The following is a 14,696-nucleotide window of genomic DNA, read 5'->3' as shown; positions in this document are numbered from 1 at the left end:
TTCCTGTGTATGGAGAGGACGAAAGTGGGCCAAAGAGATAACTGATGGCTAAACGATCGTAGGAGACCTAAGGCCATGTTAATGTTTTCCAGGCAGTCCTGGGGCAGCATCCATCTTCTCCAGCCAGTGAGATTCAAATACTGAGCATTCGGGTTCATGTGAACCCAAACTTACTGTAGGTTCTTTCATCTCTACCAAGAAAAAAAGTTCAATTTTGACATTTGTCATTGGGTTTTCTATCTTTGTAGAATATACTGAATGCTTCGGGTTACTCACAGTAAGTGGAAATTGTATCTAGTTCTTTAAGTGTAAAGATATTACCATTTTATAAAGCATACAAAAAGCAGATTATATAAAATGAGCCATGAAAAATTGCTTTGAAATACCTCTCAATAGATATTGCGTAAGCACCTGCATAAAACCTTCACTTAATTCCGTAACTAATCCAAAAACCTTTTACATATTTGAGCTTGGCTTTTAATCAAAATGTGATAAATAAAATGTTAAAGGGGTATTACAATATTCAGCGTGCTAAGGCAAGTGCTAATAATGAAAGAAAATGTTACACTTACCTTCCTCATTCCCCTGACGCTTCTGCACAGCCCTTTCAGGGTGTTGGCCAGCTGACGTAGAATACTGCTGCAAAAATTTATATCTGCGAGGAATTCCAACATGAGCTGTGCTTGCGGCTTACACCGACCCACTCCAATTCTTTTCTCTGGTCCACTCATCTACCCCTCTTCTGTCATCCGCTCTTGGACCTATTACCTATTTACCAGAGACATCTGGAAAACCTGCATAAAGAAAATTTTTTAGTTTCTAAATTCTCCCCCCTGACGTCTTTTCCTGATCCCACATAGCCTAACTATAGAGCATCTCACTGCTTTGGTGAACAAGAAATTGGAGTTTTTTTTTAGCAGTTTGGTCCCCACAGGACATATACTGAATCTAGGATGAAACCCGAGGGTCTCCATAGATGGCCAACTCCCCCTTTGATCATTTAAGTTGTTTTTAAAAATTCCTGCGTCCTGCCAGTCTCTGTACTTCCTAGTAGCTCTCAACACAGAGGGCCGTTTTGCAGTTTTGCAGTAGTACCACTAAGCCTGTTGATGCGCATGAACGCGAAACGGCCGTCGCTCTAGTGGAGCACACCTGCACCTGCCATGTAACCTGTACTGCACTTGAGGTTGTTTTGTTACTATGACATAAAAAAAAGAATATGTATGAATATATGGTGAGTGCCGCATGATCATCTTTTTGTCAACCGATTTCTCTTTTGTAATCGACTTTTGTCAATATGACATCAGATAAGTGGGGGGTCACCTGAAACCCCTTCCGATTAGCTGCTTGAAGAGGCCTCTTTAACGGTTACACTCGTCCTTGCAAGTGTTGTACTTTTAGTTGAAGTTGAATCAATACCACTCACTAAGCTGAAAAGTGAAGCGATGCAGCCGAGAAGCTCTGTTCCTTCTTTCAAATACTCAGTGGGGTCTCAGCTCCTGGAGCCACAATGATCAAAACTTGTGACATGTCAAAACATTTTTAAAGTGAAAGTTACTCTAACATTATTAAGAAAATCAGAAGCTTTTAAAATTATTTTTAACATTATTAAGGAAATGTATGGCAACTGAACCCTTAGTGCCATAAATATTCCTACAGACAGATAAGTACTATACATTTGTATTTAGGATCCTATAATTTGTGGAAATAACGTCCAATGTTATCTTTGCAGGTGCCATCTGTTTGAAAGCTGGCTGTGGTAAAGGATCCAAAACGTATAAGAAAAAGTGGATTGGCAACCTGTATCCTCATTGTAAGTACACTGTTTTTTATGTTCACAAATTGTTTGTTGGATGATTCATTTGGTAACATACAATACATATAAAGCTAGAATTTTGTTGATTCAAAGACTTTAATTTTATTTAATATAGCTGAAGATTTTGCTTTGTTTTGATTGCATACTACCGTGTATAGATTCTTTTAGTCACAGACGTATTCGAAATGTATTTAAAGGAGTTATTTTGAAATGGAAAGTTATTCCTTATTCCTCCTTTTTAAGGTCCAAATTTATTTATTAAATATAAAACGCAAATGTGTTAAATATGCCTTTCATGAGCAGAGTGGTTTTTCCTCGAGGAGAGTGGCATTAAGACGTATGGAGACTTATGGCCATTCACGCTCAACTGGGAATTCTGGAAAGGAAGGATTTGTTAACCCCTTAAGGTCAAAGCCTATTTTCGTTTTTGCGCTTTTGCTTATTCCATTTTAAGTTTAAAAGTCCATAGCGCTTGCATTTTTCACCTAGAGATGTATATGAGCACTTATTTTTTGCGAAACCAATTATACTTTGCAATGACAGGCATTATTTTTCCATAACATATGCTGCGAAACCGGAAAAAAATCATTTGCGCTGTCAAATTGAAAAAAAAACGAATTTGTTTTGATTTCGGGGAGTTTTGCATTTACGCCGTCCGTCCTATGGTAAAACTGACTTGTTATGCATGTTCCTCAAGTCGTTACAATTACTATGATATATAACATGTATAACTTATATTGTATCGGATGGCCTGTAAAAAATTCAAACCATTGTTAACAAATATACGTTCCTTAAAATCGCTCTATCCCCAGGCTTATAGCGCTTTTATCCTTTGGTCTATGGGGCTTTGTGAGGTGTCAGTTTTTGCGCCATGATGTGTTCTTTCTATCGGTACCTTGATTGCGCATATACGACTTTTTGATTGTTTTTTATTACATTTTTTCTGGATTTGATGCGACCAAAAATGCGCAATTTTGCACTTTGGAATTTTTTTGCGCTGACGCCGTTTACCGTGCGAGATCAGGAATGTGATTAATTAATAGTTCGGGCGATTACGCGCGCGGCGATACTAAATATGTTTATTTATTTATTTATTTATTTATTTATATTTATAAAATGGGAAAAGGGGGGTGATTTGGACTTTTATTAGGGGAGGGGATTTTTTATTAATAAAAACACTTTTTTACTTTTTTTTTTACTGTAACTAGAAGCCCCCCTGGGGGACTTGTATATAGACAGCACTGATCTCTCATAGAGATCAATGCTGTGTATATACACAGCAAAGATCGATTAGATGGGTCATAGATTACTATGGCCTGCTGCAGGCCATAGCAATCTATTGCCGAGCCGGGATCAGCGGCATTCCGACGCTAAGGCCCGGAACGGGCAGAAAAACGGATCTCCCCCCCGCGATCGCATCGCGGGGGGGAGATCCGTCCCACTAGACACCAGGGATGTGAGGTCTGAAGCCTCTAAGTGCAGCTGTCAGGTTTGACAGCTGCACTTAGAGGCTTAATTAGCCGGCGCGGCAACGGGACCCGCGCCGGCTAATAGAGGCACTGCCCGGCTGCACGTGTCAGCCGGGATCAGCTTCGTTCAGAGCGGGGTCCCGGTGGGACCCCGCTCTGAACACCCCGAGCGGCACCATGACGTATCAGATACGTCATGGGTCGCTAAGGGGTTAAGCAACTCTCACACCATCTTTTCAAGTGAGCTTTCCCATAAAGTCCGTTTTCAAAACATGACTGGGAATTTATGCCTAACCCAAGGTCTTTCCAGAAGAATAGGTTGCCAATTTGTAGAGAGCTGTTTCAGGGTTATTGCCCCTCATCAGAACAGAGCCTATCCTTGTGGAACCAAAGGGATTATATGAGCAGGATTACAAAAAGGTACAGAACAATCGATAATAACAACATTAAACATTGTCCAGAGACAAGCTTTGTATACAGAAAAGGGCTATGCTCACATGTTTGTTTGTTTTTTAAAGTGAAAATATTTTGAAAAATTGAGGTTCTAAATAATAGTTATAGTCATTATTTACAGCTATATTTTCACCTCAAAAGCGTGAAGGTCCTGGTCTCCAGTGCAGCCTCTTTCATAAGGCCTCCAACCTCCACGGGCCTTTTATAATACTGATGTCTTTTATGTGGTCATTGCGCCCTTCCGCTCCAAGGGCCTAGTAGTGACTATTACCTTTTTACCCCCTTCTTCTATTCCCCTCGAACATATTGAACTATATAAAATGCAAAAAAAAAACATTTGTGTTTCATGTATTAAAGTAATATGTCATTGTTCAAGTAACCAAGAGCATTGTTCAATTAAGAGATGAAACTTTATCTATACAGTATTGTTCAGAGAACATTGTATTTTTCTAAAACTTTAATCACACAGAATTGTACAGTAAAGTTACTTTCTATGATTCAGTAAAAATGTACGCCCCTGTTTCCACTTCCATCTCCAGAGATAAAAGGTTGCTTGCCTAAAAGGGAGCAGTGTTTTCTCCTTTTGTTTTGTATACAAGGTCTAATACTCTATACACAAAGCACATCAAATATAGTAAAGGACCTGCTGACAGGTACCCTTTAAATAGAGACTATTCTGACAACCAGGATCCATGTATAAACATGATTTTCTTTTATGTACTACCTTTGTGTATAGACCACATTGTTCAGTTTAAATTGTATTTTCCACTTATAAAAATCAAGTTCTTAACAGAAAAATCCGGTCCAAATTATCATGTGGAAGATCAGACTGATGGTTTTGTAGCAGATTGCCAATGTTTTGGATGGCCTTCTTACAGTGGTGGTCATAAGTCATGGATATTAGTGGTGTTATCCTTTCTGAAAAGGAATCTGATAGCTCTGTATCATGTTCAGAGCTGCGATTCCTGTCTCTTAGCTGATGGCTGTTTGCAAATTTAGAAAATTTTCCTTTCCTAGAAAGTTTTCCTTCCAAGCTTAAGTGTTACAAAGGCCAAGCTGTGCTGCTGTAGCATGCCGGCCTCCTCTCTCCCCCACTCTTCTGCATCATTGAGGTACAAGGCCCAGTGTTGGAATCCATACCATCAATTATGTAGGGCAGGGAGTGGGGAGGATGAAGCATGCTACACAGTGGCGGACTATATTATGTCCATTTTGAGCAGTCATCTTGGACCTTGGGCTATTTTGTGGCTCATGACTGCCCAAAACAGACATATACTTTTATGGTGTTCAGTGGCTTTCCTGTAGCAACGCACACAAAATTACAGCAAAACCATGACAATTTTGCACAAATCAAGACATAACTCCAGCAGATAGGCCATTACAGCAGGAAGAGTAGGTATGTGGGGAAGTGGGCACGGAGGCACGGAGTACCTTATTTCCCCTCCTTCCCCCTCCCCCCCAACACTTGCTAAAAAATGGGTCTAAAAATGCCGGTACATACTGTAAATATCCAGATCGAAGTGTCCACGGTAGGGGTTTAAGCTTTGCCATTACTATGTACAAATTGTGGATGGAACAACCAAAAAGACTTTGATTTGAGGACACAGCTGAGGAACCAGTGTTTAGGGGGGTACAGGAACTTTTCTTATCAATGAAATAAGATATATGTGCCTAAATGTGTATTTTTTCTACCAAAGGAGTGAGAATGTGAGCACTGCACATACAGCCAACCCCTGCACCTAATCAGAACTGCTTGTGCCTCAAACCAACACAGCATCTGGAGGATCACAGTTTTTGGTGTACTCAGTTCTAATTTACATATAATATGAACTCAGCACATCTGTAGCTTTTATTTTTAGGAGACGCCTTTATTTTTAGTTGTACTCCTTAAACCCATCTTGAATCAGGCTTTTAGTCACAGACATTTTTTATGCATCTTTTACAAATCTTTACAATGCAAAACTTTTATGCATAAAGACATCCATGCATGATGGCTTTTTCACATTTCCCATGTGTCTATTTTCAGATAATATTAAAGGGGTACTCCAGAGAAAAAAAAATTCAAATCGATTGGTGTCAGAAAGTTATAAAGGTTTGTAAAATACTTCTATTTAAAAAAAATAAAAAATCTCAATGTTTACAGTACTTATCAGCTGCTGTATGTCCTGTAAGTGGTGTATTATTTCCAGTCTGACACAGTGCTCTCTGCTGCCACCTCTGTCCATAGCAGGAACTGTTCAAGGCAGAAGAGATTTTTAATAGGGATTTGCTACTGCTCTGGACAGTTCCTGTCATTGACAGAGATAGTAGCATAGAGCTCTGTGCTAGACTGGAAGGGAAACTCCACTTCCTGGGCATACAGCAGCTGATAAATACTCAAAAGTACTGATTTTATTACTTTTTTTTTAATAGAAGTAATTTACAAATGTGTATAACTTTTTGCTACCAGTTGATTTAAAAATAAAAATAAAAAAATTCTATCCGGAGTACCCCTTTAAATGAGTATAATATTATATTATAATTCATATTTTATTTGCTGAAGTTCATTTTTCACAACCTGACAAAGTAGTACAATTGTAATATTTTATTTTATATTACTTTATAGAAGACTGTCCTATGAGTAGGCTATCTAGTAAAGCATAGTAATGAAGCACTGTCCTGCCCACCCCCATGTGTTAATGTGACTTTAAAAAGACAATGGGGGAGATTTATCAAAGGGTGTAAAATTTAGACTGGTGCAAACCATCCACGGCAACCAATCACAGCTCAGCTTTAGGCAGTGCTGAAAGGAAAGCTGAGCTGTGATTGGTTGCTGTGGGCAATTTGCACCAGTCTAAATTTTACACCCTTTGATAAATCTCTCCCAATGAGTCAGTTAGTCAGGCTAGGGACTGTCTTTTATGATACAGGCTATTTTACCAGCTATAGTAACACAGGTTGCTACGGTCTTTCCAGCAATAATGTAGGTTAGAGCTCCTGGCAGTTGGATCCAGTATATGAGTTTCTGACACTTCTACCTCTGAATGCATATTGGGCTGTGTTTGGAAACCCTGAAAATGACTCAGAAATCCTTGGAAAGTAGAAAGTCAAACAAACTGGATGTGCATTTCATTTATAACCATTAACATTTTGAAGCTGACCTTCCATTCTACATTTTTTTTATTTTATATTACAGAGCCAGAAAAATCAGTATGCACAATATTGGAAAGGAATCTGGCATTCGCAATAAGTATCAAGGCCTTTGTAAATAAAACCAGAGTTATCATTACTTTACTGGATATTGAAATTCCAATCCTGGATTTTCAAAATTACTTAAGACTACTAAGTATAATAAAGAGGGGAATTGTACGTATACTATATTATATGTATATACATGTATTATAAGTATACTATTTTATATGTATATACGTGTATTATTTGTATGCCATATTATATGTGTATACGAGTATTATATGTAGAGATGAGCGAAGCGAAGGTTTGATAACGGAGGTGGCCAGTGGGCTGTGTGTGGAGGAGAGAGCAGGAGAGCAGCAGGCAGTTAGAGCAGAGCAGGGAGAGACTAACAGAGCTATATAGGGACAGAGAGGAGAGGAATGGTGAAAATTGGATGACTGACTGGCTGATTGACTTTTTTTTTTTAAATTGTGATTTTCTTATTTTTGACACTTTTACAACAGCATGCCTTTCCAATCACTGATTTGCTGAGCGGCCAGTCCATCAGCCGGAACCGGCATCTTACCTCTCCCGGTGCCCACGGTGAGCAGTGGGACCGGACTTCTGACCCCCACTGGAAGGCATTTTACTCTGAGTTGTGATGACGTCACTTCTCGTGGGAAAATGCCTTCCAGTGGGGCTCACCACGGGCACGGGGGGAAAGGTAAGTTTGTACTCCTTATCAAAATCCCCCCTGCCCATGCTGGCTGCCGGATTTTAAAAATGGCCGGACTTCTCCTTTAAGTATAAACCTCCACAAGCATCTTGCTGCCATATGGGCAATAACACAAAATGGGAAGCACTATTCAGTTACTTAGGTCAGGAATAGATTAACCTATAGGGAAAATGAATGCTTAAATTCATCCTCATATTGTAAAGCATATGCAAGTATTTGTCATCTCAGTCACATAGATCTTTGTGTGCCAGATTTATTGTAGCAGTTTTACGCATTTGAGTGAAAATATGAATACATCTGTACTTCTAAATGAATCTGGTATATGGCGGAAAATTATATGCGAAATATGTCTTACTGTCATCAGATCTCAGAGCATTCATACATCTGCCATGTGCTGCATTATCATACATCCTTACTTGACTAAGCGCAGCAAGGAAGCAATAGGGGATTGGAGCTGAATTTGTTTTAGCTGAATCTAGAAAACAAATTAGTTTTTGTTTTTTTCTGTTTTACCAAAAAAGGGAAGAGAATTCAGAACATAGAAAGAATGGTTTTAAATGATAGCTAGTTCAGAATCTGTTCCTGTTTTTGGTTTAAACAGTAAAAACCACATAGTCAAACTAAGTGCTGTGGTTTCTATGGAAGCTGCCAGTCACCATAAGGTTAAAACCTTATGTTTGATGGTATATCATTTAAAGGAGAACTTTAAATATAATGCCAGATATAAATAAAAAATGGGAGGGAAGGGAGTGATGAGAGTATAATAATGAAGTCATACTTACCTGTCCTGCTGCCCCTGCAGCCCTAGCACCACCATTCACTGTCAGACCCCAGACTCCTATATCTCCTGGTTTCCTGTTTCATCACAACCCGACAGAAGGTACCCACTCTGAGCCAGTTTTGTAACATTACAGGACCAAGAGATATAGGACCAGAGAGGTAGCGCTGTACTACTGGGGCATCTGGACAGGTAAGTCTCCTTTCATAACTATGTTCCCACTCCCTTCTGCCTTCCCTCGTTTCTTACATTTATCCAGAGTCCTCCTTAAGGCTGTGTTCACACTACGTATATTTCAGTCAGTATTGTGGTCCTCATATTGCAACCAAAACCAGGAGTGGATTGAAAACACAGAAAGGCTCTGTTCACACAATGTTGAAATTGAGTGGATGGCCGCCATATAACAGTAAATAACGGCCATTATTTCAATACAACAGCCGTTGTTTTAAAATAACAGCAAATATTTGCCATTATATGGCGGCCATCCACTCAATTTCAACATTGTGTGAACAGATCCTTTCTGTGTTTTTAATCCACTCCTGGTTTTGGTTGCAATATGAGGACCACAATACTGACTGAAATATACAGTACGTAGTGTGAACACAGCCTTAAGAAGTGATAACTATATCTTTTATCTAGGTCGATCATTGCCTTTTCCGCAATGAACAAGCTTATTGCAGCTTATGGCTATGTTCAAACCATGTAAAAATGACACCCATCTTTCAGCACAAATAACAATCCTTATTTAAAAAATAACGGACGTTATTTACACAATGACGGCAGTTTTTATGAAAAACGATTGCTATTTTTACATAATGTGAACCTAGCCTATAGCTGTCAAAAATGTGACTGGGAAATAGACATGAGCTTGAAACTTGTCTGCTGGACTATAACGTCCAGCCCAGTGTGCACTTCCCAGAAATCCCTGTGTCTCGCCGTTATCATTATTGTGGTCAGAGCTTTGAACGTCTGTGCTTTGGCCCATCAACCAATTAGACTACACCTACTGCAAATTTTATAAAGACATTTCATTTGCCGAAAGACCCGAAGGCTACTCAGTGTGTTCTACAAATATACAATGGAAGTCTATACAGCAAGGTCACCCCACCCCATCTGTATGTTCAGCTTCATAGAGATACCCTATTTAAATGGTTAATAGGGAAGCCTCTTAGCAAAATAAATAGTAAAATAGTTCAATATGGAGATTTTAGCTAAAAAGATCACATATTTCACCCCCCACCCTACAGTTACCAAAACTGCTAAGCAAACAGTGGAATAAAATGCATATATTCACTTTATTATTAGAAAGCTTATATTAAATTAAAATCATAATAAATTGAGCCACCACCATCTGTTGTGTTCTGCTACAAACAACAGAGAAAACTACATCTGTTGTGTGGGAAATAGATGAAGGTTTTAGATGCACAATCAAACCATAATTTGACCCTTCACAATTAACTTAAAACCCTGGAATCATGGGGAGAGGTCTAATTATTGTGACTGCTTTACGGTCACTTTTCCTGGTTAATATAGAAATGTGTCAAGTTAAAGGGGTCATTCGGCCACCCCCATTGCCCTCCAGCAGCCGATTGACAGTTAACTACTTAAGGCCCTCTTACACTAAGTGATTATTGGCCTTTACAGATGATAATCATCTCATGTAATAGAAGACAATGATCAGCCGACATTGTGATCAATTAAAAATCAATGATCAAGATAGCAGCGATCTGCTGCCGTCATTACGCGGAATAGGAGGGGCAGGAGCAGACCGCCGCTATAGGGGCTTTATACACAGCATGGATAGATATCTGCCAATCAGCATCTGGTAGGTTCAGTTTACTGTTGCTCATGAGTATCCAGGACTACTGAGCTCACGCGCATAATGGAAAGAACTACTTATTGTCCATTTCACTTAGCAGGATATCTCCTTATCAGCTGCAAAGAACAATCTAAGTCATAAATTATTCTGTTCAGCTTCTTTGTCACTAGTTTATGTTATCCTTCAGTAAGGCAGCATAAACCTACTGACACAGACTCTCTTAAATATGTTTTTTTTTTTTTAAATTGGAGGATGTAAGGTTTTATTGGGGGAGGGGGCTTTTTATATAAAAAAAAAAAAAAAACTTTTTTACACTTTTAAAGTCCTCCTAGGGGACTTTTATAAGCTGTCATTAAATACATAGCATTGATCACTAATATCCATTAGTAGAGCCTGAAGCAAACTCCAGCAGATCAGCAATGGGGCAGGTTGTACAACTACTCCGATGCCCAGCAAGTTCATCACAAAAGGGTATAGAATGTACTGGGCATCAGATGGTTGCCTCAGCAACTCTACCACCGAGCGTTAGCTATGTCTTGCCATGCTTGTCACGGCAGGACATCAATGCTGGAGGTACATGTTACATTTGGCAATGGTTACTGGTAATTAGATATAAGCGAAGCAAATCTGACAAATTACGATTCTCAGCGAATCTCGCATTTAACTCACCTCAATGCGATTTTCAAATTTGCCAGATTTGCTTTGCAAATGTGCTAAACATGATGGCCGCAACAGCGAACACACATAAGCTTACATTAACACAGTTGCGTACATGACACATATGCGAACATGACTCAGTTGCGAATTTTAACCAGGTGCGTACATCATGAGATAAACTTTTGCATGTTCGAAAATGGTTATTAAAACCAATTCTGATCATCGAACAAATTGTTTGTATCGGCAAACACGAACAATTAGCGGCATGTTCACTCGCCTCTATTTTAAATGAAATTCATTTGTATGCAACTCGACAACATTTGTGTGAATTTGTGCGAATATTCGCGGATTTTGCGTAACAAATTTGGTCATCTCTACTGGTAATACAATGTTATTCCACTTGAACTCAATAATCAATAAAGGACTATAAAAGAATTAATGACTAGTGATGAGCGAATAGTGAAATATTCGAATATTCGATATTTGTACGAATATCTCCCGAATATTCGAATATTCAATCGAATATTCGATCCCATTAAAGTCTATGGGAACAAGTATTCGATTATTGAAAAACATCAATTCGACCACTTGGAGGTAAAAACCGGAAGCTGGGGGATTTGAACGCTTATCGAATATTTTTCGAATATTCGGCGAACTATTCGATAATATTCGATAGATCGAATACCTTACTATTCGATCGAATATCTATTCGATCGAACAGTATTCGCTCATCACTATAAATGACATATGCCAATGTTTTACCAAATGTATTTGGATACTTATGTAGTAATTGTTCCTATAGGCCTGTTCCTACTGTATGTAGCATAACAGCACAGTTAGTATTCTGATTTCTAGCCCTAATGCATAGACCATCTCCAAAGCCTATGAACCACACTGTATGTACCACAAATAGCCTATTTCCATTCATCTTTCACACATAGCCCTATCTGCTCAGACTAAACATATATCTGTATGCCAGTGCAGAGTTTGACAGAACTTGTTTAGTAGTTTTGTGTCCCGAGTATTTATTGTGCATATTCATGACTTTGTCGGCGGATTGCAGTTTGATTGAAAGAATAATCATTTTATCTTAGTAGTGGGATTGAGACAGAAAATGCGAAATTAGAAAGAAAATAACATTCAGTTCTCCTGGTGAGGATAAGCGTAAATCCTCAGTCTAACATTCTGTGTATGCTTGTTTTTTTTTCTTTTCTTTTTTTTCTTTTTGCTAAAGCTGTCAAATAAAACCAGCAGAAGGAGATATAATTTAAAATGGTTTATCCTCCATAACTTTAATGTATTTTTCAAAAGGGAATATAATTTAACTTTACGCTCGGAGTACACGTTTTGTATTTGTACATTTATATATTTATGCAGGTATAGTTTTTGTTATTGGGAATGGTAATTTTTTTTAAAAAAACACAACTAAAATAGCCTGTACTCCGCTAGATAATTTAAAGGAAAATCTGTTGCTAGGTTTATGGCGGCCTATATCAGGGCAGCATAAAGTTGTGACAGGCGCCCTGACCGTCACATCTGCAGCGACAACCCACATGCTGCCCCTCTTTTCCCCATGCTGTGTCCCCGGGGGACGCCAGAGCCCACAAGCAGGGGCCAGTGTGCACAAACCCTCCTCTATAAATTCCTGCCCGGCCCTTACCATATTGTTGGAGCCTCTATATGCTTCCTAGGGTGTGGTCCCAGCTCTCCCGTGATTCCTGCCTATGATTCCTGCCTGTGAATCCTGCCTGTGGTTCCTGCCCATGGTTCCTGCAGCCTCTATGTGGTACCAGCCTGGGACTGCTGTTCCAGTTCTTGCCATAAGTCCTGTTATGTCGCAGCCTGCTTGTGACCTGTCTCCAGCTGTACATCGCCGGCTGCTGCTAGCAAGGTAAGCCAGGGGTAGCAACCTGGGGGTTGCCTGCTATAGCAAGTCCATCCCTCCTTGCAGTGGGCGCTGGTGAAGACAAGCAGCTTGTTAGACTCTGCTCCCTAATTCAGCTTACGCCATCCCCAGCGGTGGCACAGAGGATCCACGTCTCCAGTCATTACACTGATTCCAGCACTTTGTCCTATCAGGTGTCTTTACACCTTCAATAACTGTTGGCTGAACCAACAGTTTTCTCTTCCACCCTCCTCATACACATAAACGTTCATATATTCTCTATGGTGATGGGAAAGCTCTGGCACCGGTTCATGCCTTTGAGTACAAAAGCTACCACTGACATAATCTACCAGAGGTGAGTCAAGAAAGCCCCATACATTTTATACTGGCAGCTGAACCTGCCGCCAGCAGTAGCTTTGGCCGACATTAGTATGAAGTGTATGGGGATCTTAAGGTGATACTGTCACCCCCTTTACTCTATGTCTGGTTCTCTGCACCATCCACAAGCTTAGATACCATACATTCGATATATACCAGTATATATTGCCCAACTGCTGTGAAGCCTCACTTACAGGAGGTGACCCAGCAATACCGCCATAGAAAACCATTGTGTTAACAGTGCTTAAGACTGGCCATACATTTCTAATAGCTAATACTAACTCAGCCAACATTATAGCCACTGATCACTACATACACATCCATGTTCAGTTTGGCGGGGCTCCAATATCTTTATATGAGGGAAAGGAAAAAAGTTGCTGCCAGACTCCACTGGCGGCAGCTTATCTCTCTGAGAAAAATACTAGATCCAGCCTGCTGAAATACAGAATGACAGATTTCTCCTCTAAGATCTGTCATCAGAGGAGGGATGGTCAGGAGGCCTGCATACACAGTAAATTGTCAGCTAATTCCACCAAAATCTACAACTTCAGCTGACGTTAATGTGCGTGGCCTGCTTTACTATTTAGTTACAGTAGTTTGTATAAATTCACAGTTCATTCGTTGTATGCAGAGCCAAGTGCTGAGTATCTGATATTCATGAGTTGTGCTCCCCCCATCCTCTATCTGCTGAATGATGGCTTTCTCACTATATTGTGAATAGGCGAGATCTGTCATTCAGCGTGGGTGGGCAGGGGGAGTGGCAGCTCGTGAATATGGAAGACTGCAAAGCACATTCAGCTTACTGAACGGTCTAGTGTACTCAGCTGACACTGAAGAAGATATACAGATTTATATAATCTACTCTAAGGGGAAAAAAGTCCCTTGGTTGTGTCTGGTGTTATAATTCGGCTTCATTCAATTCAATGGAACGGCAAAACCACACACAAACTGAGGACAGACGTGATGCTGTTTTTGGAAGAAAGTGGCCATTTTTTTCTCAGCCTGGAAAACTCCATTAGTAGATGAGCCTAAACTTAAGCTTACCTGACCTTTAAAAAAACTTTTGACAAGTGTTAGAGACATTCAAATGTTTCTATATAGGTGCCGTTGGACGTTTTTCTTTTTTGTTATGTCGTGGGACACGTCAAAGGTTTTGGTCGAGGTCTGAGACCCTGACCTATCATAAAAAAGAGCCAGGAGAGAAGGCGGAAGCTGCACTTCTCACCCTGTTCTATGTCTATAAGAGGGCAGTCCCATAGCCTGGTCACATGGATTCCTCCCAGCTCATTCTCGCAATCACTCAGACCCTGACTAATCAAAACTTTGATACATCACTGGAATTAGATCAGTGTCAGGGTATGTATTAGGCCTATACATGCCTCAATGTAAAACAATTCACACTCCCTGGTTGTATAATCAGACCTATCACTTGATATCCATCTGCTTCACTAGATCTCATAGTGATGTCACAAGGTGGAGGGGGGGTTGGACCAAGACAGGGAGAGAGAACTGCGGAGAATTCCCTTCTTGGTGGCACTGTCCACCAATGATT

The 14,696-nt window shown here is 39.9% G+C and overlaps 1 protein-coding gene across 2 annotated transcripts in view; it reads left to right on the top strand.

The window, feature by feature from the left end:
- The window catches only part of TBL1X (transducin beta like 1 X-linked), a 223,899-nt gene that overhangs the window by 74,192 nt on the left and 135,011 nt on the right, over positions 1 to 14,696 (top strand). For both annotated transcript variants that reach the window (XM_069946043.1, XM_069946044.1), the window contains exon 3: positions 1,733 to 1,813. The gene's annotated coding sequence lies outside the window, so the exon portion shown is untranslated. The remainder of the gene's footprint in view (positions 1 to 1,732; positions 1,814 to 14,696) is intronic.

Source organism: Dendropsophus ebraccatus, chromosome 11 (assembly GCF_027789765.1).
Source record: "Dendropsophus ebraccatus isolate aDenEbr1 chromosome 11, aDenEbr1.pat, whole genome shotgun sequence".
Taxonomy (NCBI): domain Eukaryota; kingdom Metazoa; phylum Chordata; class Amphibia; order Anura; family Hylidae; genus Dendropsophus; species Dendropsophus ebraccatus.
Note: the sequence above shows the minus strand (reverse complement) of the source record. Positions and strands in the feature narration are given on the sequence as shown.